Source organism: Globicephala melas, chromosome 6, assembly GCF_963455315.2.
Source record: "Globicephala melas chromosome 6, mGloMel1.2, whole genome shotgun sequence".
In the NCBI taxonomy this organism is placed as follows: domain Eukaryota; kingdom Metazoa; phylum Chordata; class Mammalia; order Artiodactyla; family Delphinidae; genus Globicephala; species Globicephala melas.
In genome coordinates this window covers 38042132-38067790 of record NC_083319.1, presented here as the reverse complement: position 1 = coordinate 38067790, position 25659 = coordinate 38042132, and positions in this window count along the sequence as shown.

Below are 25659 nucleotides of genomic sequence, written 5' to 3'. Positions count from 1 at the left end.
ATGTCTCTTGCAGGAAACTAAACTGATTTTGGTACCTTTTACAAATTATTTCACATTCCCTTTTACAGTTTCTCAGACAATGGAGTCTGTGTTTTTGTTTTTACTTCTCTTTGTTGCTTGCTTTTGTTTGGTTTCCTGGAAAAGATGGAGATTGCCATCTATGTAGTGTTGCCATCTATACCTATGTAGTGTTCATCCTAGAAATCTTCCACTAGAAATTATGCCATCTATAGTTAGGAGAGACCACGTAGATTACATAAACCAGTCACTCAATTGATGCCTGAAGGCAGCCCTGCTTTATTCACTTCTGTAACTCTGGCACTATAGAAATGTGACAGCCTAGGGTACAACTGGGTTTCGTGCAGCTGAAAGAGCCCCAGATCAGGAATATATATAAGAGAGTTGGTGTTTAACCTTTCCTCTGCCACTGTCCAAGGTAAAGCGAGACACTTTTCTGCGTGCTCCTCCAATTCTCCACCTGAACTGTGTGAAACGATCACATTTAACTCTCCTCTTTTGAAAGGTCAGCAGTTTCTATAAATATTTGGACAAATTTTTGACTACATCAGATTTCAGGATTTAATATTCTATACTACAAAGATTAAATTATATACTTTATAATGTATAAAGTATACATTATAAATTACATTATAAAGTATATATAAATATATTATAAAGTATATATAAATTATATACTTTATTTATGATTTTGATTAAATCATCAAAAATAAATGATTTGTACTGAGTCAAAGTTCTGAAAGAGTCCTCAGCCACAACACCTCCCTCCCTTCATTATATCTCTTATTAGGCCCAAACTTTGTAATTTGGCTTTTCCAGCAAACATAATTGACAGTGTGGGAGATGTTTTCCCTTTTCCTGACACTTGGCATTTTAATTATTAAATGCTCTTCCAAGTTAAATTTTGAGTGCACAAGCCATGCCTAATAACTTAATTTGGAAAACAAATTATATGTAATTTCCCTGACAACCTGAAATCCGTAAACCACTAAAAGAGGGCCGAGTCGGGCTTCCCTGGTGGCATAGTGGTTGGTGGGAGTCCGCCTGCCGATGCAGGGGACACGGGTTCGTGCCCCGGTCCGGGAGGATCCCACATGCCGCCGAGCGGCTGGGCCCATGGGCCATGGCCGCTGAGCCTGCGCGTCCGGAGCCTGTGCTCCGCAACGGGAGAGGCCACGACAGTGAGAGGCCCACGTACCGCAAAAAAAAAAAAAAAAAAAAAAGAGGGCCGAGTCATTGAGCTGCATGATAATAATGATAATAAAATAATTATATTTTACATTGGAAATGTCTAAAAATTCACAGTAACTCTTTATATCTCTTTCTGCTTACTGACATTAGGAAAATAGAACAAGTTTGCTTCACTTAAAAAAAATTGAAATTTTTTTAGTGATTAAATCCCACTGAAGAACTGAAGATTCTTAGATAAAATCTGCAAAAAGAATTGTCTTTATTAATAAAACTGCCAAAGACAAGACAGTTGTAAATCTCTAAGTCAGCAGTCCCCAACTTTTTGGCACCAGGAATCAGTTTCGTGGAAGGCAAGTTTTCCACAGACTGGGGTGGAGGTGGGGGGTGGTTGAGGTGTTAATGCGAGCGATGGGGAGCGGCAGATGAAGCTTTGCTCGCTCGCCTGATGCTCATCTCCTGCTGTGCGGCCCGGTTCCTAACAGGAACCGGTCCACGGCCCCCGGGTTGGGGACCCCTGCTCTATGTCAAAATGTGCCTCTCCCAATGTAACCTAGAGATCTGGGGGAGGTGGTTGAAGTCCAGTCACCAGGGGACAATTTAATAAGTATCCAGGACTTGGGCATTAGTTACTATGTCCTGCTAATACCCAGTTTGCTTGGGCATTAGTTACTATGTCCTGCTAATACCCAGTTTACATTTCGTTACCAATTTATTGGCCTCAAATATGACTTGTGAGGAAATAAGATTGTTTACTTTTGTTTTTGATAAATAAAATACTACCTTTAATTCTCACCTATAAAAATAGGTCTTGTGTTAAACTTTAAAATGAAAACATACTTGATAAGTATTCTTATCATGACTAAACAACCTAGCCTAAAATCAGAAATGCAGATTTTCTCAGCTTGCCTCACCTACTGTTTATTTTACAAACTCAAGTTAATCGGTTTGACTGATTTGCTTGACAAAGCAGGTATGTAACATAAACTACTGTGTCAGAGTTCCTCAACATTGTTTCTAGTGCTTTCATGGTGTGTGGCCTGATTGTGTTCCCCAAAAATTCATATGTTGATAGCTTGACCCCCAATGTGATGGTATTAGGAGATGGGGCCCTTTGGAGGTTATTAGGTCCTGAGGGTGAGGCACTCCTGGAGTGCTTTTATGCCTTTATAAAAGAGACCCCAAAGAGTTCCCTTGTTCTTTTCTGCCATGTAAGGACACGGCAAGAAGACAGCTGTCCATAAACCAGGAAGCCACCTCTCAACAGACACTAACTCCGCCGGCACCATGATCTTGGACTTCCCAGCCTCCAGAACTGTGAGAAATAAATGTTTGTTGTTCAAGCTACCCAGTATATGGTATTTTTGTTATAGCAGCCCGAACGGACTAAGACGCAAGCTAAATATAATTATCCCATTTTACAGATGTGGGATTCAATAACCAAAGAGGCGAAGCAGGAGATAGGAGTAATGGAGTGCAGACTTTACTCTAGATCTACCTGACTTGACCCCAAGCCTCTGATCTTCCACCCACCTTCGTATGCACACATTTAAGTATTCCCCTAGGAGAGCTGGGAAACACACTGCAGTGCCACCATCGGAATTCCGCAATTAATACTCAGTTGGAAAGAGGACCTGGTAAATCACACACGTTTCTGCCAGAAGTGATAGACGCAGCTTCCTCTCGCATTTTAGTCAATAAAGCAAGTCACATGATCACACTTAACTACCATGTGTTCAGAAAGAGGAGAGATGGAAATACTGGGTAGGCAGCACTGATGAGTGTGGCATTTAGTCTGGAGGTGGTATCTGCGGTTTATAAGGCTGATGAAATCAGCTCGCACTTAATGTTGAAGGACTTTGAACTCCATGTTCTAGGACATCCGGAACCACTGAAGGTTTTGAGCAAGAACCTGACATGATAATGGATTAAGTGGAAATCTGAATTTACTTAACAGACATGGGCTGCCAGACTCCGAGACCTGCTCCTCAATTATTGTTCCAAACCAACCCAGGTTATGCTTTTTCTCACTCACCAAAGCAGAACCTGGGGCATGCTTCCTCAGGCCAGCTTCTCCCTCCTACGAACCACAGAACGATATGATCTTTTTAACACTAAACGGAGAAACTATTATCTGGCACAAGGTGAAGAGCCCTGCTGACACCACTTCAGGTGAATTGTAGTTGTGTGTGGCAGGAAGGTGATCGAAGACTCTCAAGGGAGAGCAGTCTGCCCCCAGGAACAGGTACAATCATACAGCTGTGTAACTGAACTTGTTCCTTTTATGTAGTGGCAAAACCTTAGAAGCTCCCTCTCTGAAAAAGAAAATGCATACAAACATGCACAGAGACACAAAGATGTAAGCCTGTACTATGGCTTATCTTGTTATTATAGGGACAAATTCTAAGCTTTATGCTCACCACAGCAGAAGGCAGCTGTGCCCCTTTCCTCGAGTCTAGACAATTTGTGGCCCTGTTGCTATCACTTTATGTACTTTAAGACTAACATTATTTACAAACTCCCTCTACATATGGTTCTTTTACAATGTCTAAGAACCATGTAAAATTAGATATTTAATACTATGAGACAATGTGTATATTTACCTATGTATATATACATGTATATACGTATATGACTATATATACGTGGCAAAGGATTTGTATACAGAATATATAAAAAACTATGCAACTCAAAAAAGTTGTTAAATACGATAAAAATGGACAAAAACTCACACACTCCTCAAAGGAAGATATGTGAATAGCCAGTAAGTACATGAAAAATGCTCAGTATCATTAGTTATCAGGGAAATGTAAATTAAAACTACAAGATCTTATCATACCCACTAGAATAGATAAAATTAAAAAGACTAGCAGGACTTCCCTAGTGGTCCAGTGATTAAGACTCCATGCTTCCAATGCAGGGTGTGTGCATTCGATCCCTGGTCAGGGTACTAAGCTCCCACATGCCATGTGGCATGGCCAAAAATAAAAATTAAAAGAATTAATTGTTGTCCAGGATGTGGGAACAAGAATGTTCCACCTGCTTCATTTAAGATAGCCCCAAACTGGAAAACAATCCAAATGCAAATGATGATATACTTACACAATGGAAAACTACTCAGCAATGTAAAAGAACAGAAAATTGCTTCTTCAAATGATGTGCTTGAATCTGTAAAGCATTGTGCTAAAAGAAAGAAGTTGAACATAAAAGTTCGTACTGTATGATTCTATTTATATAAAGTCCTAAAATAGGCAAAGTTAATCTATGGCAATAGAACTTTCAGCTGTAACTGGGTGGATGGAGCAAGTACTGACTGGAGAGGATAAAAGGGAATTTTCTAGGGTAATGGAAATGTTCAACATCTTGAATAGTGTATCAGTAATGCAGGAAATATGCATTTATCAAAATTCATTGCACTCTGCACTTGATATCTGTGCATTTCACTATGTTATTTATACCTCAATATTAAAAATAGGTGTTTAATAACCCGATCTAAATAATGACAGCTGGGATTTCTTAGAAAAGCATTAACCCTGATACATCTGTCATACTTAGCCCTGTCTATTTTGGAAATTTCCAACATGCAGCATGATAAAATAGAGGAATCACAAAATCAAAAGCCTGTAGTAGAAAATGGCCAACATAAATCAATGAAATGGTCTGGGTATAACAGTAAGGAGTGGGCCCATGGTGAGCTGCAGAGAGAATGCCACATTTTAGAAGCCTTCAGATATGGCTCTGGCCAATATATGCTTCTTGGAGTTGCTGACCCAGAGTTGCCAGATTTCCTGGTTTTTCAAAAGAAATCAAAAATCTATATATTTATGTGAAATATATTAATATTTATATTTTGACAATTAATTGAAAAACTAAACACCAAGTAAGCCAAACATTATGTTTGCTATAAATTTTAAATAACATAAACGACACTAGTTTTCTCAGCCCTACCTAGACTCCAGCTATCTCACTACAGCATTGCTTTCTAAGATCAAAGGAACAGAGAGGAACCAAGATGGCAGAGAAGAAGGACGTGCTCTCACTCCCTCTGGTGAAAACACCAGAATCACAACTAGCTGCTGGACAATCATTGACAGGAAGACACTGGAACTCACCAAAAAAGATACCCCACATCCAAAGACAAAGGAGAAGCCATATTGAGATGGTAGGAGGGGTGCAATCACAGTAAACTCAAATCCCATAACCGCCGGGTGGGTGACTCAAAGACTGGAGAACACTTATACCACAGAAGTCCACCCACTGGAGTAAAGGTTCTGAGCCCCACACCAGGCTTCCCAACTTGGGGGTCCGGCAACGGGAGGAGGAATTCCTAGAGAATCAGACTTTGAAGTCTAGTGAGAATTGACTGCAAGACTTCAACAGGACTGGGGGAAACAGACACTCCACTCTTTGAGGGCACACACAAAGTAGTGTGCGCATCAGGACCCAGGGGAAGGAGCAGTGGCCCCAGGGGAGACTGAACCAGACCTACCTGCTGGTATTGGAGGGTCCCTGCAGAGGTGGTGGTGGGGGGGCTGGCTATGGCTCACTGTGGGGACAAGGACACTGGCAGCAGAGATTCTGGGAAGTGCTCCTTGGCGTGAGCCCTCCCAGAGTCTGTCACTGGCCCCACCAAAGAGCCCAGGTAGGCTCCAGTGTTGGGTTGCCTCAGGCCAAACAACCAACAGGGAGGGAACCCAGCCCCACCCATCAACAGTCAAGTGGATTAAGGTTTTACTGAGCTCTGCCCACCAGAGCAACAGTCAGCTCCACCCACTACCAGTCCTTCCCGTCAAGCCTCTTAGATAGCCTCATCCATCAGAGGTCAGACAGCAGAAGCAAAAAGAACTACAATCCTGCAGCCTGTGGGAAAAAAAGCACATTCACAGAAAGAGAGACAAGATGAAAAGGCAGAGGGCTATGTACCAGATGAAGGAACAAGATAAAACCCCAGAAAAACAACTAAATGAAGTGGAGACAGGCAACCTTCCAGAAAAAGAATTCAGAATAATGATAGTGAAGATGATCCAGGACCTCGGAAAAACAATGGAGGCAAAGATCAAGAACATGCAAGAAATATTTAACAAAGACCTAGAAGAATTAAAGAACAAACAAACAGAGATGAACTACACAATAACTGAAATGAAAACTACACTAGAAGGAATCAATAGCAGAATAACTGAGGCAGAAGAATGGATAAGTGATCTTGAAGACAGAATGGTGGAATTCACTGCTGCGGAACATAATAAAGAAAAAAGAATGAAAAGAAATGAAGACAGCCTAAGAGACTTCTGGGACAACATTAAATGCAACAAAATTCGCATTATAGGGGTGCCAGAGGGAGAAGAGAGAGAGAAAGGACCAGAGAAAATATTTGAAGAGATTATACTCGAAAACTTCCCTAACATGGGAAAGGAAATAGCCACCCAAGTCCAGGAAGCGCAGTGAGTCCCATACAGGATAAACCCAAGGAGAAACGTGCCGAGACACATAGTAATCAAATTGGCAAAAATTAAAGACAAAGAAAAATTATTGAAAGCAGCAAGGGAAAAATGACAAATAATATACAAGGGAACTCCCATAAGGTTAACAGCTGATTTCTCAGCAGAAACTCTACAAGCCAGAAGGGAGTGGCATGATATACATAAAGTGATGAAAGGGAAGAACATACAACCAAGATTACTCTACCTGGCAAGGATTTCGTTCAGATTTGATGGAGAAATCAAAAGCTTTACAGACAAGGAAAAGCTAAGAGAATTCAGACCACCAAACCAGCTCTACAACAAATGCTAAAGGAACTTCACTTAGTGGGAAACACAAGAGGAGAAAAGGACCTACAAAAACAAACCCAAATCAATTAATAAAATGGTCATAGGAACATACATATCAAAAATTACCTTAAATGTAATTGGATTAAATGCTCCAACCAAAAGACACAGGCTTGTTGAATGGATACAATAACAAGACCCATCTATATGCTGTCTACCAGAGACCCACTTCAGACGTAAGGACACATACAGACTGAAAGTGAGGGGATGGAAAAACATATTCCATGCAAATGGAAATCAAAAGAAAGCTGGAGTAGCTATACTCATATCAGATAAAATAGACTTTAAAATAAAGAATGTTACAAGAGACAAGGAACGACACTACATAATGATCAAGGGATCAACCCAAGAAGAAGATATAACAATTATAAATATATATGCACCCAACACAGGAGCACCTCAATACATAAGGCACCTGCTAACAGCTGTAAAAGAGGAAATCGACGGTAACACAATAATAGTGGGGGACTTTAACACCTCACTCACACCAACAGACACATCATCCAAAATGAAAATAAATAAGGAAACACAAGCTTTAAATGACACAATAGACCAGATAGATTTAATTGATATTTATATGACATTCCATCCAAAAACAGCAGATTACACTTCCTTCTCAAGTGCACAAAGAACATTCTCCAGGATAGATCACATCGTGGGTCACAAATCAAGCCTCAGTAAATTTAAGAGAATTGAAATCATATCAAGCATCTTTTCTGACCACAATGCTATGAGATTAGAAATGAATTACAGGGGAAAAAAATTGTAAAAAACCCAAACACATGGAAGCTAAACAATACGTTACTAAATAACCAAGAGGTCACTGAAGAAATCAAAGAGGAAATCAAAAAACACCTAGAGACAAATGACAATGAAAACACAATGATCCAAAATCTATGGGATGCAGCAAAAGCAGTTCTAAGAGGGAAGTTGATAGCTATACAAGCCTACCTCAAGAAACAAGAAAAATCTCAAGTAAACAATCTAACCTTACACCCAAAGGAGCTAGAGAAAGAAGAACAAACAAAACACAAAGTTGCCAGAAGTAAAGAAATCATAAAGATCAGAGCAGAAATAAATGAAATAGAAACAAACAAAACAATAGCAAAGATCAACAAAACTAAAAGCTGGTTCTTTAAGAACATAAACGAAATTGATAAACCATTAGCCAGACTCATCAAGAAAAAGAGGGGGAGGACTCAAATCAATAAAATTAGAAATGAAAAAGAAGAAGTTACAACATTCACTGCAGAAATCCAAAGCATCCTAAGAGACTACCACAAGCAACTCTATGCCAATAAAATGGACAACGTGGAAGAAATGGACAAATTCTTAGAAAGATATAACCTTCCAAGACTAAACCAGGAAGAAACAGAAAATATGAACAGATCAATCACAAGTAATGAAATTGAAACTGTGGTTAAAAATCTTCCAACAAACAAAAGTCCAGGACCACATGGCTTCACAGGTGAATTCAATCAAACGTTTAGAGAAGAGCTAACACCCATTCTTCTCAAACTCTTCCAAAAAATTGCAGAGGAAGGAACACTCCCAAACTCATTCTCTGAGGCCACCATCACCCTGATACCAAAACCAGACAAAGATACTACAAAAAAAGAAAATTACAGACCAGTATCACTGTTGAATATAGATGTAAAATCTTCAAGAAAATACTAGCAAACAGAATCCAACAGCACATTAAAAGGATCATACACCATGATCAAGTGCGATTTATCCAAGGGATGCAAGGATTCTTCAATATACGCAAATCAATCAATGTGATACACCATATTAACAAACTGAAGAATAAAAATCATATTATCATCTCAATAGATGCAGAAAAAGCTTTTGACAAAATTCAACACCCATTTCTGATAAAAGCTCTCCAGAAAGGTCTCCCTCTCCATAGAGGGAACCTACCTCAACATAATAAAGGACATATACGACAAACCCACAGCAAACATCATTCTCAATGGTGAAAAACTGAAAGCATTTCCTCTAAGATCAGGAATGAGACAAGGATGTCCACTCTCACCACTATTATTCAACATAGTTTTGGAAGTTCTAACCATGGCAATCAGAGAAGAAAAAGAAATAAAAGGAATACAAATTGGAAAAGAAGAAGTAAAACTGTCACTGTTTGCAGATGACATGATACTATACATAGAGAATCCTAAAAATGCCACCAGAAAACTACTAGAGTTAATCAATGAATTTGGTAAAGCTGCAGGATACAAAATTAATGCACAGAAATCTCTTGCATTCCTATACATTAATGATGAAAAATCTGAAAGAGAAATTATGGAAACACTCCCATTTACCACTGCAACAAAAAGAATAAAATACCTAGGAATAAACCTACCTAGGGAAACAAAAGACCTGTATGGAGAAAACTATAAGACACTGATGAAAGAAATTAAAGATGATACCAAGAGATGGAGAGATATACCATGTTCTTGGATTGGAAGAATCAACACTGTGAAAATGACTCTACTACCCAAAGCAATCTACAGGTTCAATGCAATCTCTATCAAATTACCAATGGCATTTTTCACAGAACTAGAACAAATCATCTTAAAATTTGTATGGAGACACAAAAGACCCAGAATAGCCAAAGCAGTCTTGACGGAAAAATACGGAGCTGGAGGAAGCAGACTCCCTGACTTCAGACTATACTACAAACCTACAGTAATCAAGACAATATGGTACTGGCACAAAAACAGAAATATAGATCAATGGAACAAGATAGAAAGCCCAGAGATAAACCCATGCACCTATGGTCAACTAATCTATGACAAAGGAGGCAAGAATATACAATGGAGAAAAGACAGTCTCTTCAATAAGTGGTGCTGGGAAAACTGGACAGCGTAAAAGAATGAAAGTAGGGGCTTCCCTGGTGACGTAGCGGTTGAGAGTCCGCCTGCCGATGCAGGGGACACGGGTTCGTGCCCTGGTCCGGGAAGATCCCACATGCCGCAGAGTGGCTGGGCCCGTGAGCCATGGCTGCTGAGCCTGCGTGTCCGGAGCCTGTGCTCCGCAACGGGAGAGGCCACAACAGTGAGAGGCCCGCGTACCACAAACAACAAAAACAAAAACAAAACAAAAAGAATGAAATTAGAATACTCCCTAACACCATGAACAAAAATAAACTCAAAATGTATTAAAGACCTAAATGTAAGGCCAGACACTATAAAACTCTTAGAGGAAAACATAGGAAGAACACTCTTTGACATAAATCACAGCAAGATCTTTTTTGATCCACCTCCTAGAGTAATGGAAATAAAAACAAAAATAAACAAATGGGACCTAATGAAACTTAAAAGCTTTTGCACAGCAAAGGAAACCATAAACAAGACGAAAAGACAGCCCTCAGAATGGGAGAAAATATTCGCAAACGAATCAACAAAGGATTAATCTCCAAAATATATAAACAACTCATGCAGCTCAATATTAAACAAACAACCCAATCCAAAAATGGGCAGAAGACCTAAATAGACATTTCTTAAAGAAGACACACAGATGGCCAAGAAGCACATGAAAAGCTGCTCAACATCACTAATTATTAGGGAATGCAAATCAAAACTACAATGAGGTATCACCTCACACCTGTTAGAATGGGCATCATCAGAAAATCTACAAAGAACAAATGCTGGAGAGGATGTGGAGAAAAGGGAAACCTCTTGCACTGTTGGTGGGAATGTAAATTGATACAGCCACTATGGAGAACAGTATGCAGGTTCCTTAAAAAACTAAAAATAGAATTACCGTATGATCCAGCAATCCCATTACTGGGCATATACCCAGAGAAAATCATAATTCAAAAAGACACATGCACCCCAATGTTCATTGCAGCACTATTTACAATAGCCAGGTCATGGAAGCAACTTAAATGCCCATCGACAGATGAATGGATAAAGAAGTTGTGGTACATATATACAATGGAATATTACTCAGCCATAAAAAGGAACGAAATTGAGTCATTTCTTGAGACGTGGATGGATCTAGAGACTGTCATACAGAGTTAAGTAAGTCAGAAAGAGAAAAACAAATATCGTATATTAACGCATGTATGTGGAACCTAGAAAAATGGTACAGATAAACCGGTTTGCAGGGCAGAAGTTGAGACACAGATGTAGAGAACAAACGTATGGACACCAAGTGGGGTAAACCGCGGTGGGGTGGGGATAGTGGTGTGCTGAATTGGGTGATGGGGTTGACATGTAACACTGATGTGTATAAAATTGATGACTAATAAGAACCTCCAGTATAAAAAAACAAAAACAAACAAACAAAAAAAACAACTAATGCTAAACTTTCTTTGGGTTTTTTGTATGGAAATAATATAAATGTTTCAGACATTACATGAAATTTCTAAAAATCTTATATGTTCTGGTATAATGTTATAAGTCATACTTCTAGTTATTACTTTAAAATGTATATCTTAGAAATAACTAAAAAAAAGAAAAGACCAAAGGAACACAAGGAAATAATCATTGCTCAGAAACTAAATGGCAAGACATGCTTCCTTAATCCAATCAAGCCCAAGTCCTTTCTGGTTGGTAATGGAGGGAGAATATAATTTCCAACTCTTATCTTTCAATATTTTCCTTCCTCTTGCTAATTTTCCCTGTCACCTCTCCCTGCCAGCTCTAGGAGGCACTATCCACAATTGAAATCTATGCCATGTTATACACAGACACACACACACACACACCAAAAATAGCTGATATCAGGCTTAAATTCTGAAACCTGGCTTCACTAAAGTTTCTGAAGAAAAGAGAACATACAAAAAGATAATCTAGTTTGTGAGATTAAGTTATCTCAACCTATTCTGTTATCTTCAGTTTATGATGCCATGCAGACCTCTGCACCTTGGACTAAATCCTAGCCTTCCTCCATGAATCAAATGTAGATTAATCCCACACCCCTGTTTTCCTGGGATAATCCTTGGTGTGTGACTATTTTGTTGGCATAATTATTAATAGCTTCCCTTTAACTCTCAGAGTTGCCCTGGTTTGAAAGATAAATTTTATGGTCACCCTAGTCAAAGGGCACCTTAAAGCAGGAATAACTATCATATCTAGACTTTAAGCCTATAACCAAGAAGGAAGGAAAGCTTTTTCCTGCCTATTCATGGCTCACCTTTTAAGTGCCAGTTTCCTAGTGAAAGAACCTAAAAATAACAAAGAATTCCACTTCATTTCTGAAATGATTTTAAAATCCATAATAAAGAAAATAAATAAGTATTGAAAGTCAGTGGACATGTGGTTTGCCCAAGCTAGGCATTATAAGAAGGAGAAAATTATCTGAGTCCCTAAATCCTTGATTTTAATATGACTGTAATACATACAATTAATAGTAGAAATAATAGATTTGGGAAGAAGACTTGATGGCATAAAAGCAAGTTCTATGACAACAGGAAATGGGGTTGATCAAATGGGGGAGGAGGAATGGGGGAGTGAGGGCATATTGGTGTCCTTGAGAAAGGGTACCATGTCCCACCTACAAGGTCAAGATCCTGGGTGAAGTTGGTTTAAAGTTAGTGAAGACCTTATATGTGTTTGGGGAGATACCAGGTCAGAGGGTACCTGTGCCTCATATCTCAGGGCAAAGCCGAAGGAGAGCTGCAGGCCTTAGAGAGAAACCTTGCGCCTGTCATGGTGTTGGAGCGGTAGAGTGTCAAAGGCTAAGTAAGGAGTCCAGGCAGGCAGGTGTGGGCAACCTTTCAAGACTTAGAAAACCCAGTTAGCGTGAACAGAACATCAGGAAATGTCTAGGACCTCATTTTCCCTTCTACTTTCTCCATGCAGACTAATTCTTTGAAAATGCTCTTGTGGACCATCAGCCTCACTAAGTTCTCAGACATGTCAGGTGTGTTAGCGTCATGGCAGTAGATATTGCAGCCTCCAAGCTAGATAACTTTTCTATTCAAATTCTGAAGCACAGTTGAAAACGGTGATGCCTGTTTGGAAATATGTTTATGTCCCTATATAATTGCTTGCCTAGAAAGGAAAAGTATGCGCAAAAGTCAGTGTTCATCTCTGAATGTTGGGATTAAATGTATATTTTTTGCATGGAATTTGATTACTTTTTCCATCAGAAAAAAATAACTGCTTTTTTTTAATATTGCACTAAGTGATTGATGTGTATAGTATGAAATACAGAATTCTTTACACAGAGGTAGAAACTGGTTAGTTCTTATTTCTGTAATTTGAAAACTCATTATATTCACAAAAAATCCAAAGTCTCACATCATTTCTCAAAGTAGAATTAATCGAAACGATACTAAGCAGTGCTCGCTCTAACACTCGATTATTTTTACAACACATCCTATATGGTCATCACCAACACCAAGCCTTAGGAGGCATTACTATAAATAATTATAATCATGTTTCGATTGTTGGTCTTGTTTAGGAAAATATATCGAATGCCCTAAATTTCCTTTCTCTGGTTATAGGTTGATATATTAAATTGTTTACTATATTTTAAAAAAGAAAAGAGAAAAATAAAATCCCTAGGACCCCACAAGAGGGGCTCATATATGGTTGAGAGATGGCTTGTGGACCAGCAAGACCTCATGAGTGGCTCAAAAAGAAAACAGATGGCCTGACACGTTAGCAGAGGCCTTGGCAGATGGGTAATCACAGTAGATACCAGTCAGTAACAGAGGACAATAAGCAAATGACCAAGATGAGACACATCTCTGTGGGCCCCAACAGGGGACAGAGGACAATCATGGACCAAGTGGCCCTTCACCAATACCATGAAGTCCAAAAGCCCCTGGGAACTTAGCTGCTATACTTGGGAAAAGGAGCAGGAGGGTAAGAATGCTCATTTTGACTATGTTTATCTTGAAATGCCTGAAAAATAAAGTTGACGAGGTTTATCTGGAATCAGGGTGACTAAATTTTCTGCTTTTAAGTGAAAAAGAGGTGTGAAATAGAAGCTAAGTTTTATTTTTGCACATCTGAGTCTGTGGCCTGTGAAATTCATACCCACTACATTGTATTTTCCCAGGTGCTCTATGGCTTTTTGTTGTTGCTTTCCACCTCGTAGCATAAAAAGCCTAAAAATCTTAAGGAAAAGCAAGTTTGGTGACTAGACTGCATGGAAAACATATATTCTGAGTCCACAGAACACCCAAAGAAGCCATAAATCTGACCTCTGTGTGGCATTTTAGGTAGTGGACTCATTATCCGTAAGAATGTGCCCACAATCAGGAAATGTAATTTTTGTCATTTGTTTCCAACTCTGCCCCCACCAAAACTTGAACCTGAACTGCCAAGAATAACAAAATTGACAGATTTGTAATTCAACTCTCCATTTCCCCTTCCTGTTTGTTTGATGGATGTGTAGATTAGCAGTGAAATGGCCCAAGACTAGCAAGAAAATGAGGGAAAAATATCTGGTTGTGGTCTCATAACAGAACTTTGCCACTATACCTTGCCCACCTCCTGCATCTGTATCTTTGCTTTAAACGTGCACACTAAGAGGTGTGCACACACACACATCCTCTATAAAATGAGCCTACTGTCCTCATATTTTTAAAGCAAATCCATCCTTAACTTTAAAATAGGAATGCATTATTTATACCTTTAACTTTTAAAATTTACATTGGTCCACTCGTACTTTTTTTTTTAATCTCAGGGATATGCTTCTAAAGAAAAATTGTCCTTGGCCTCCAAAACTCTTTTCAACTATGCTTTTCACATTCTTCTCATAAACACAAGAGATGGAACCACTTCCAAGCCCTTTACCTTCACACAACAACCTCTCATCCTTCATAGATCTCCCATTCCATTAGCCATCTTCTTTCTCTTCAAGCACCCAACTCAAAGTACCAGCCTCAGACCAGCCTTTGCCCTTGCATGTGATGGTGGATCTTGGAATGCGAAGGTCTCAAATGCCCTCCCTCCTCTCAGCCCCACGCACGGGTCCACTTGAACAAATCGCCTGCTATGTGGCCAGATCTCACTCACTATAACCCCTGGACATAGCTCCCCTCCAAGGTCTCCACTTTCAGACATTCCTTTCCTCTGACCATAGCTCACCTCCTTCCATTTCTTCTAATTTCCACCCTTCCAATGACTGTTTTTTAGGATCATTATGGTCTCTAGATCCTTGAACTCTGCCACGCCTCTTGGATGTCCAAGGACCCTCTTCTGGACTCACTGACTCTCTCACTGTCCTGGACCCAATGGCAGTCATAATCACTAATATTCTACCACCTTACCTTCACAGACACCCCAACTTCTTGCTTTCCCTCCTAATATGGCCCCATTACCCACTGCCAAGCACTTCATGAAACATACTTCTACAAAGGCAACTTTATTAACCTGAAGTGAGTTGTCAATGCTGCCTGGGGATCCTTTTGTCACCTGTTGGATCTTTCTCATATTTCTTGAGCATGATATCAAAACTTCTTTATTCTCCTAAACTCCCACCTCCAACCCCATTCAGGACCCCTCAATTTCAGCTTTACCAAGATCGATTCAATAGGAGCTTTTTCAACTTCCCTCTACTTGATCTCAAAATATTTCTCTATTTGGCTACTTGATTCCATCTCTTCCTGCTTTGCTCCAGAATTTTTCTCCCTCTATTTTGCATTTTCAATCTCTCTCTCTCTCTCCAAGCTCTTTCAGCTAAGTTAAGCATCAAGCTCAATTTTCCCACATCCTACAATACTTCCCTCCGCTCTGACCAGAGTGAGATTATCATTCCGTGTCTCTCTTCTCTTCCTTTTTACCTTCTGTTTCCAAAACAACTTATTGAACAAGTCTTCTAATTTCATTCCCCCCTCTGGCTTCCCACTCACCTCTTACAATCTAGGACCAGCCTTCCCTTCTCAGTGACCACATCTCAGTGCCTAGTCTCCATCTTTTCTCTGTAATCTTTGACACTACCAACCGTGGCCTCATTGAAACGTTTCTCTTGTCTCCACTGAAACTGGCCCTCCTCCTACCTCTCTGATCAATCTCTGCCCCATTATTAGCTCTACTTTCTCATCCTACTCCCCCAAATGTAGGCAGCTTCATGACTATCCTCAGGCCAGGAATTTTTTCTCTTCACACACTTTTCTCCAGTAATTGCTTCTCTCCTAACATTTTCAATAGCCTCCCAGACATCTTCATGGGAACATCCCATTTAGATCTCAAAATCAGAAGTTGCAAAATTGAACACATGTTCTTTCCCCCATATACCACTTTCACCAGAATTGTCTATTTTTTGTTAATATTCTTTATCATCCTTCAAGTCACACAGAGTTAAACATCAAAGTAGTTGCCAAGCCATACATCATCTTTTGCTTCCTTATCCAGGCTTTGTCTAACAACCAATATCTTCCAAACTTTATGTCTCTATCTGAAGTCACACTTGTGATGACTCACTTTACATTTTAGTTCAAACTCTTTGTACCACACATTGAAACTATTGGAATAGCTCAATTGCCTACCCTATGATCTCTTCCTTCTGTAAGTCATCCAGATACTACTGCTGACCTAATCTTTTTAAGATATAGATCTAGCAATACCACTTCACCTACTCAAAACAGTCAATGGCACCCCCACTGTCATCCTAGTTAACCACAAGCTCCCCATTCTAGCATTCAAGGACTTCTACAATATGGCCCCAGTCTGTTTTCTAGTCATATATTCTAGTTATCCACATGCTCTAATCATTTGAGGAAGCTGAAGAAAAATACTGAGATGGGTTAAAACTGAAAAATGTCTTTTTTCCCATTCTTTTTGTGTCCTCTGTACAAAGGTTTACTTTATCATTTAAAATTACTTACTTAAATGTCTGTCTACTCTAGTAAACTATTTTATCTTAAATCTCCTGTTGTTCTGTGGGTGGATTTGAATGAAGGAGAAGGACAAATAAACATACTTCTCAAGAAGCTAACACGCTTTGTTCCTAAATAGCATTAGAACAATTGGGTTTAAAAGAATTCTAACACAACACCAGCACTAAATGAATGATATTTATTACTATGGCTATGACTTAACCTAAACTAAGTTCCCCTTAACTTTTACAAACTTATAGCAATGCAAAGATTTCTTACCCATAGACATGCAAATGAATTTAAGTCCACCCAAGCCACTTTTTAATCCATTTACAAATTCATTTCCAATACTCCAAATCCATAAATGCGTCTGTTCATTGGATTCTCCTTTAAACTGATCGTTATTAGTTCCTTCATTTAAGTAATGAGTTAAACAATGTCTTTAAGATTTATTCACTTTAGGTATGTATGAGAGTTATGTACTTACCTCTTTTTGACAGCATTCTTTTTTTTTTTTTTTTTTTTTTTGCGGTACACGGGCCTCTCACCGCTGTGGCCTCTCCTGTTGCGGGGCATAGGCTCTGGACGCGCAGGCCCAGCGGCCATGGCTCACGGGCCTAGCCTCTCCGCGGCATGTGGGATCCCCCCAGACCGGGGCACGAACCCGTGTCCCCTGCATCGGCAGGCGGACTCTCAACCACTGCGCCACCAGGGAAGCCCTTTGACAGCATTCTTTAACAGGTACCTTCATCACTCTGACTACAACTACCACCACAGAGGAAGGGTGTCAAATCTGCCGGCCACCCACAGAGAACATTAGCTAGTGGTCACTATGGAATTACAAACATAAAGCCTTGATTAGCCTACTTGTTCCCATTATGTTTGCAAGTAAAGGAGCTTCTATACCTACCTTCATCCTTCCTTGGGGGTTACATTGGGGTGGCATCAAGTTACCTTGGGGGTAGATACAATATTTAGGAGGGCCCTAGCAGCACCCTGAAGGCTACCTGAATTAGCGCACACTGTTCCTGAAGCCTCTAATATGTGCCAAGGTAGTGTCTTAAGCCCTGGGAAAAATCTGATTCAATATAAGGAAAGATTTTACAGATAAGGAGAACTGAATTGCAATCATAGAAAGGTGAGTCTTGCTAACACCAACCAAAAAGCAAGTTGGTGTGAGAAATGGGGTGGCAGTCTCTGTCCTGGAAGGCAAGGACCACAGGAGTTTTGCTGAGTATCCAGGCCACATGCTCTACCTGAGCCATCCTATGGTCTCACTGAATTTAGCAAAAGACAGACCCCACATCGGGGAACCAAGCGTCTTTACCGGAATGGAAATCTGCTGAGAAGAGCTGCTGCTGCAGCTGAGCAGAAAACTAAGAGGTCTCACTTTTTCTAGCCTGAGCAAAGGACAGTCTAGATTTAAGTGCTTCCCATTTGTCAGTCAATCCATTATCGCTTCCATGCCTGCCCTGAGAAGCTGGGGGACAAGGGAGATCTCTGCATATGTCCCATTTATGTCTCCAGCATTTCCTAAATTTTGGGTCAGAAATGCACATAAGAGAGTGCTGTGTATTGGCTACTTAGCCGCCTTCATCCTTACCCTATTAGGACAATAGTGCTCTGGGTACAGCCCACACACATGCCCCCTTCTAGCCTCGGACAGCCTCAAAGGATGCTGTCAGCACCCAAGTTAAGAGTTACCCCAGAACGATAAAATCTGACTCTTCTCCCATAGCGTGTCTCTCAAAGTCACTTAATTTCCCCCTTTTCCCCATTAATTCACATTATAAAAACATTGTTCTAGTTTAGGTGGAATTTTTTCCCTACTTTATTACACTTGCTCTTTTTTTTTTTTTTGAACTTCCCTCTGCTATATCTGCAATGAGTACACACCACCTCCCTTGCAGCTTCTCTGCTTTTAGCAATAATTTGCACATAATGGAACAGCCAGAGGGGGTTTGATCGATGACCTCTGTCTCAGAGATGCTGTTCCTAGGGAAACACATCTGCCAACATAAAGTATTGGAGCAATCACAGCTCAGTGAACGCAGTAATAAGCAACTGTTACTCTGGCGCCATCAGTCATGTTCAGTTACAGACCTGAAAGGAAATGGCACCTCAGGGAGCAATGTCCTTCCATAAATTTGGGCAACAATGAAGAATGATTTGCAGTCAAGTAATAAAAGGCCCCAAAAAGGTCCACCATGCATACTAACATCCAGTACGGCTGACAAAGGAAATAAAAAACCTTGGCATTGTTTGCTCGTTATGTAAACTACACAGCTGTCCGAGCAATTAAGATATGATTTTGGGAATTCTCTAGGAAAAATGTGCTAACAGTGCTTCCACTTGTGAAAGTGACATTCTTCTTTATCAGTAAAGTGCATTTCATTAAGGTAATGCAATTTCATCAAGCTTAATAGTAGGAATTGCTTAACCTTATGGCTAGAGTACGTAAACAACATAAAATTAATGTCGTGCCTTATGTGGGGGAATAGATTTGCATTAGTGACAGTACTGATCCAGTAATCAAGAAAGCCAATGGCAGAGCCTTCAGGTCCGGGGGCTCTAGGGGCAAACGGCTGCTCCCTAACTCACATGTTGGAAATCTGCACCGGCAATAATACAGTTAAATGTTAACCTTCACGCACAGCATTTTAGAAGGAAAGAAACGATTGAAAATTGGCTAGAAAAAGGGGTTGACTTTAGGACAAAACAGGGTACCGATCTCACTGAGATGGAGCACAGCCTTGCTAAGCAAGCAAAAGAAATGAAAAGGAAAGTAACATTCCCAACCCAAGCTAAGTTGTGTTGGCCCGACAGATAAGTGACCGCTTCAACCTGTTGTATACCCCATAGCCATTGTCTCTCACACTGGAGGTCTTCTCTGGACACTGGGTAGTGGCTGGTAAAAGGAAGTCCTTTCCAAGAAGAGTTCCATTTGAACTCTTCATTTCCACCAATTCAAGCTAAGCTGAATTTCCTCCTCACAAAGCAAACGCTATTATAGAGCTCCCACAGGAGAGCTAGTACTTGAAAATCATTGTCAATAGAAGAAAGAGCCCTTCATCTTCTAAATGGAGTCCAAAAACATGGTTATCCTTGAAAAGTTTCAGCCTTCTCCTCAATATATGCTTTCATCAAAATCGTTCATGATAAACACAACTGATTCACTTCAGATCTCCTCCTCAATCTTCCATGCTTCCATAGTGATGGAGTGGGGGAGAATAAAAGCAAACAGTCTAGATTATTTCCAGATTATGCTATTAACCACCAAATGATCACACGCTCATCCTGCAAGGAAGCCCACTCCTTATCAATTGAATACATAGTCACTGCTTACTCTGGATTGATTTCCAGATGTGAGAAAGATGGAGGCTGTGCCTTCAGGGAGCAAGTGGCCCGATAAGGAATAATAAAATAAAAAGATAAGGAGTAATGTAATAAAAAGAGAGAAGGCTGAATGAAATGAGCGATACTTTGATTTGGTATCAGGAGGAGAGAAGAGTGCGGGTTTAATTTTGACTGTGGGGAGGGATTTTGAGTCTTCGTGAACAGGGTAGCATTTGTTGATGAGCAGGCCCTCCCAGAATACGAATCCATCATGAGGTCCTTTGAGGAGAGGGTAGAGAGTGTGAATGAGATGCACTGACAGATGTGGCTGGGTTAAGAATTTAGAGGCAGATCACGGAAAGCCTTGAATGACTCAGGGTTCTTTGAGAGCGAGATGGCACATTCAGACGAGATAATCGAGAAAAGTTTAATGGGACTTCCCTAGTGGCATAGTGGTTAAGAATCCACCTGCCAATACAGGGGACACAGGTTCGATCCCTGATCCCAGATCCCACATGCCACGGAGCAACTAAGCCCGTGCACCACAACCACTGAGCTGCGCTCTAGAGCCCACAAGCCACAACTACTGAGCCCACGTGCCACAACTACTGAAGCCTGTGCGCCTAGAGCCCACACTCCACAAGAAGCCACCGCAATGAGAAGCCCGCGTACTGCAACGAAGAGTAGCCCCCACTCGCTGCAACTAGAGAAAGCCCGCATGCAGCAACCAAGACCTAATGCAGCCAAAAATAAAAATAATAAACTTATTAAAAAAAAAAAAGAAAAGTTTAATGATGGGCTTTTACAAAAGTGTGGGCAGAATTAAGGGAAACTAACCAGTGATAGTGAAATATTCCATGACTACCAACAACAGGGAGTGCCTATCACCCTGGAGGATACTGAAGATGGAGGGATTCAAAAACCTAAAGAAAAAGTTGTAGCTGTAGCTATAGGATTCAGTGTCCCAGAGTGAGCTACGGTCTTAGATAGAGAGATACAGCCCAGCAAGGAGGAATGCAAAGGAACAAATACTTTGATGTCTCTCTCTCTCTCTCTCCTCCAAAGGGCAAACCCAACCAGAAGTCAGAAAGCAAGGGAGCCCACAGACCCATTCAATAATTGTCAGTATCAACGACAAAGAACAGGAGAAAAAAGGATGGAGAGTTGATCTTGAGAGGCAAACAGTAAATATCCAGGAAAGCCTAATCACCATAAGAAATTGAGACATGGTTTAACCTCTTTGGTTATAATTCTGGGATTGATTCTATGTGAGTAGGACTGTAAGATTCTCGTTTTAGATTATGAGCTATTTAAAAACAAGAACTGTGTCTTTAGCATTGTTTTATCCCCTGCATCTCACATAGGCAGGCACAAGGAGCAATGTGAGAATATTAGTGACTAGTAGTTAAACAAGATTGATATTGTCAAACCTCAAATACCACAAAGAACTTTTGCTTATGGTCTTTGGAAACTCACAACTGTCCCTCAACAGGAACGATGGCAGTAAATGGATGTCAAATGCATGGCATGCTACTTTTGAGATCAGTACAACTTCAGGTCAGCCCTGATTATATGGACCAAATCCCGAATAAGGCTGGAGTTTCATCCCAGCCACATGTCATCTATTGCAAAAGGAAACCTGAAACAGAGTCACTGGGCTCTAGGGCCACCAAAATGTTAAGGTCTATTCTATGGTGTGCTTAATGTACGTTTGGGTCCACAGAATGAGGATAAAAGCACACCACGCTGGCTCCCTCTGCCTGCAGAGAGCTGGAGACATGGGTCACTTTTCCCTGGAGATGAAAAGGGAAGAATAAGGGTAGCAGCCTTGTAGTACAAGTAGCCTTGGGCTTGTCATGAGCAGACCCAGGTTTGAGGCCCAGACCCACTGCCTATGACTAATGTGACCATCAGCTCTCTGAACCTCACTGAGCTTGAGCTGTTCACAGGTCAGGTCAGGATAATTCCTACACCCCAGGATTACTGCGGGTATAAATGAAATACCATGTGGGAAAGTGGTTTATAAACTGCCACACAGTATACAAGTAGTATACTACCTCTTCTAATTTGTTACGAATTTCCATAGAACGTTGTGCTTCAATACCCTATACTAGAATTTCCAAGGCAGTGAAATGATGGAACTGGACAATAAAAGTGTAGCTGTGGGAGATGACTACACTATGCAAAGTTTCCCCAAGTATGCAGCAGGAAAAGGTGCACCAGAATGTTAAAGCAATGGTAGTTCTTTGTCAGAAACGTTCAGTTAACTGCTGTTTTTGTTTATGTTTTCACTGAGATACAGTTGACATAAAACATGGTATTAGTTTCAGGCTTACAACCTAATGATTCAATATTTGTATATAGTACAAAATGATCACCACAATAAGTCTAGTTAACATTTGTCACCATACAGTTACAAAATACTTTTCTTTTTTTTTTTAATTAATTTATTTTATTTTTGGCTGCGTTGGGTCTTCGTTGCTGCAGGCGGTCTTTCTCAAGTTGTGGCGAGCGGGGACTACTCTTCGTTGTGGTGCGCGGGCTTCTCATTCTGGTGGCTTCTCTTGTTGTGGAGAGCAGGATCTAGGCGCACGGGCTTCAGTAGTTGTGGCACGCGGGCTCCGTAGTTGTGATGCACAGGCTTAGTTGCTCTGCAGCATGTGGGATCTCCCCACACCAGGGCCTGAACCTGTGTCCCCTGAATTGGCAGGCGGATTCTCAACCACTGTGCCACCAGGGAAGCCCCCAAATTTTTTTTCTTGTGATAAGAACTTTTAAGATCTACTCTCAGCAACTTTTGAATATACAATACAGTATTAGTAACTATAGTAACCATGCTGTACATTACATCCCTAGAACTGACCTATTGATTGATACTTATTTATTTTATCACTGGAAGTTTGTACCTGTTAACCTCCTTCACCCATTTCACCCATCCCCTACCCCTGCTTTTGGGAACCACCAATCCGTTCTCTGTATCTATGAGCTTGGTTTTTTGTTTTTTTTTTTAGATTCCACATATAAGTGAGATAATACAGTATTTCTCTTTCTCTGACTTCATTTAGCATAATGCCCTCAAGGTCCATCCAGGTTGTTGCAAATAACAAGATTTTATTCTTTTTTATGGCTGAAATACACACACACACACACACACAATTTCTTTATCCCTTCATCTATCAATGGACACTGAGGTTGTTTCCATATCTTTGCTATTGTAAATAATGCTGCAATGAATGTGGGTGTGCAGATATCTTGAGTTACTGTTTTTCTTTTCTTTGGATAAATACTCAGAAGTGTTTTAAATTCTCTCCCCCTCATATGCTTCTACCACCACCATGACCATAGCACTCAGCCTTTGACAATGGCCAAATCTGTTGGATTTGTGTTCTTGTTAGCTGTCTTTAAGAGGCAGAATAATGTACTTTTAATAACATGCTCCCTGGAGCCATATGGCCTGTATTCAAATCCTATCTCTGCCATTATAGGCTGCATGACCAGAGGGAAAAGTTATGTAACCTCTTTATGCCTTAATTTCTTCATATGTAAAATGGGAATAATAAGAGAAGTCACCTCATAGGGTGTTACAAGGCCTGGCACATGGCTTTACAAGTACTTTTTAATTTAAAAACTGCTTATGATTTCAAAAAATTAACAAACCTTTTGGACGGTTTTCTGGATCTCTGGGAACAATTCCTTTATTTCTAAGAACTCCATTTCAGAAAGGATGAGGAAAACGGCCTATGACAGCAATTTTATTTCAAGGCCCTCAGACTCTTCTTTGTGCCTCATAAAGCAATGAGGAATCATTCACTATGAGACACCCTCACTGGAGATCCCCACAACTCAAAAGGATAGAGCAGATACCAAGAAAACTATAACTGCCCGTAATGAAGGAAGCACTGATGTGGAAGGATGTTAAGGCCCAAAGTTGAGGTTATCTGCTCATTTAGGAGAGCAGCACTTAAGACAACTCTCACCACAGGCTTCTGTTCCTGGGCAGCTCCAGTTCACTTAGAAGCAACTGGGAAAGAATAGAGAGGACAATGGACAAGTACTCAGAAGACCTGGATTTGAGGCCAGTCTTGTAAGTTCACACAATAGAAAAAGTACTTGTCAGAAATTTGTACTGTGGAAAATGTGGACAGACAGACTTGGATATAAAGCTATGTATCTGAGGGTCTATGAGCCCTGCTGGCTCAGGTTTCTTCAGAGCAATCTGTGGTATTGTTATTCTCATTTCTTAATCAAAGAGGAGAGAGGCGCAGAGACGGGGCAAAATACAGGCTGACGTATTCACAGGTACAGGACGTCGGGATCTGGACATCTTTGGGGGACCATTATTCTTCCACACCAGTGCTGCTTTAGGGTGAGGGGGGACATTTAACAACCTTTCACAAAAGGTATCAGAGCACCACTCAGGGAGTTCCTTCTGCAAGTCAGCTACAGGCACTAAATGCCCCTCCTATACAAGGAGATACCAAGGGGATTCTCCCACTCCCACAGTCAGGACACTCAGAACTCAAAGCCAGGAACATCAAGGCAAAACAGAAGGATTCAGAGAGATCGATGGCCCATAGATGATAAATCAGGCAACTAGACTTAGGAACACGTATTGAGCCAAGCCTCCATAAGTACTAACTAACTTAAAGACCATCTCCTAGGAAATGACATTAGACAAGAGAATCCGGGAACATAAACCACCCCATAATGTGCCAGATTAAAGCTAACCCCTTGACCACACTGTGTCAGTTTTATCACCTGTTGCCTCTGTCAACAAAAACTATAAAGTGATCATTGATATCAAATCAATGTAGGGTCATTGCGGTGCCAGAACTCAATAACCAACATACAATGGATGTTTAACAAGCCTACAAAAGGTGCTGAATGAATGGATGAATGCTATTTGGGGGCCTATTCTCTCATAATTACACAAGTGATTATAATATTTTAAATGAGATATTTTTTAATTTCTAAAAATCAAACTTGATTTTTAATGAAGATAGCGACCACTGTGATGAAACATATGCTGTACATCAATAAAGTTATATGTTCACACCATGGGATAATGTATACATGTGTCTAGTGATGTGTGTGTGTGTGTGTGTGTGTGTATGATATTTCATAATGTCATTAAGGAATGCCTAAATCCTGCTCTGCTCTATAATAAATGACAAACATGCCCACATATAGACCAGAAGTTTTAAGATCACACACCTACAGAGGGCAGACAAGCAACAAAGGCAGGAATCAGGCAGGATAGAAAGCAAAGTTGCTAAGTGTTTATTCTGCAACCAGACCAAGCTGGTCTCCAATAGCTGTCACTTCACAAGGTTGTCAAAAGGGTACAGAACCACTTAAAATGCTCTGCTAAGCAACTGAAATAGCCAATAGAACACGTCCCTGGACTCTGTAATCAATATTGCACAGTTTCCTTTACCCAGACCAGGAGACGGGTGGACCCCAGACATTCTGTGATTCTAAAAAGTTCCCTCCAAGTGGAAGCCAGCAGAG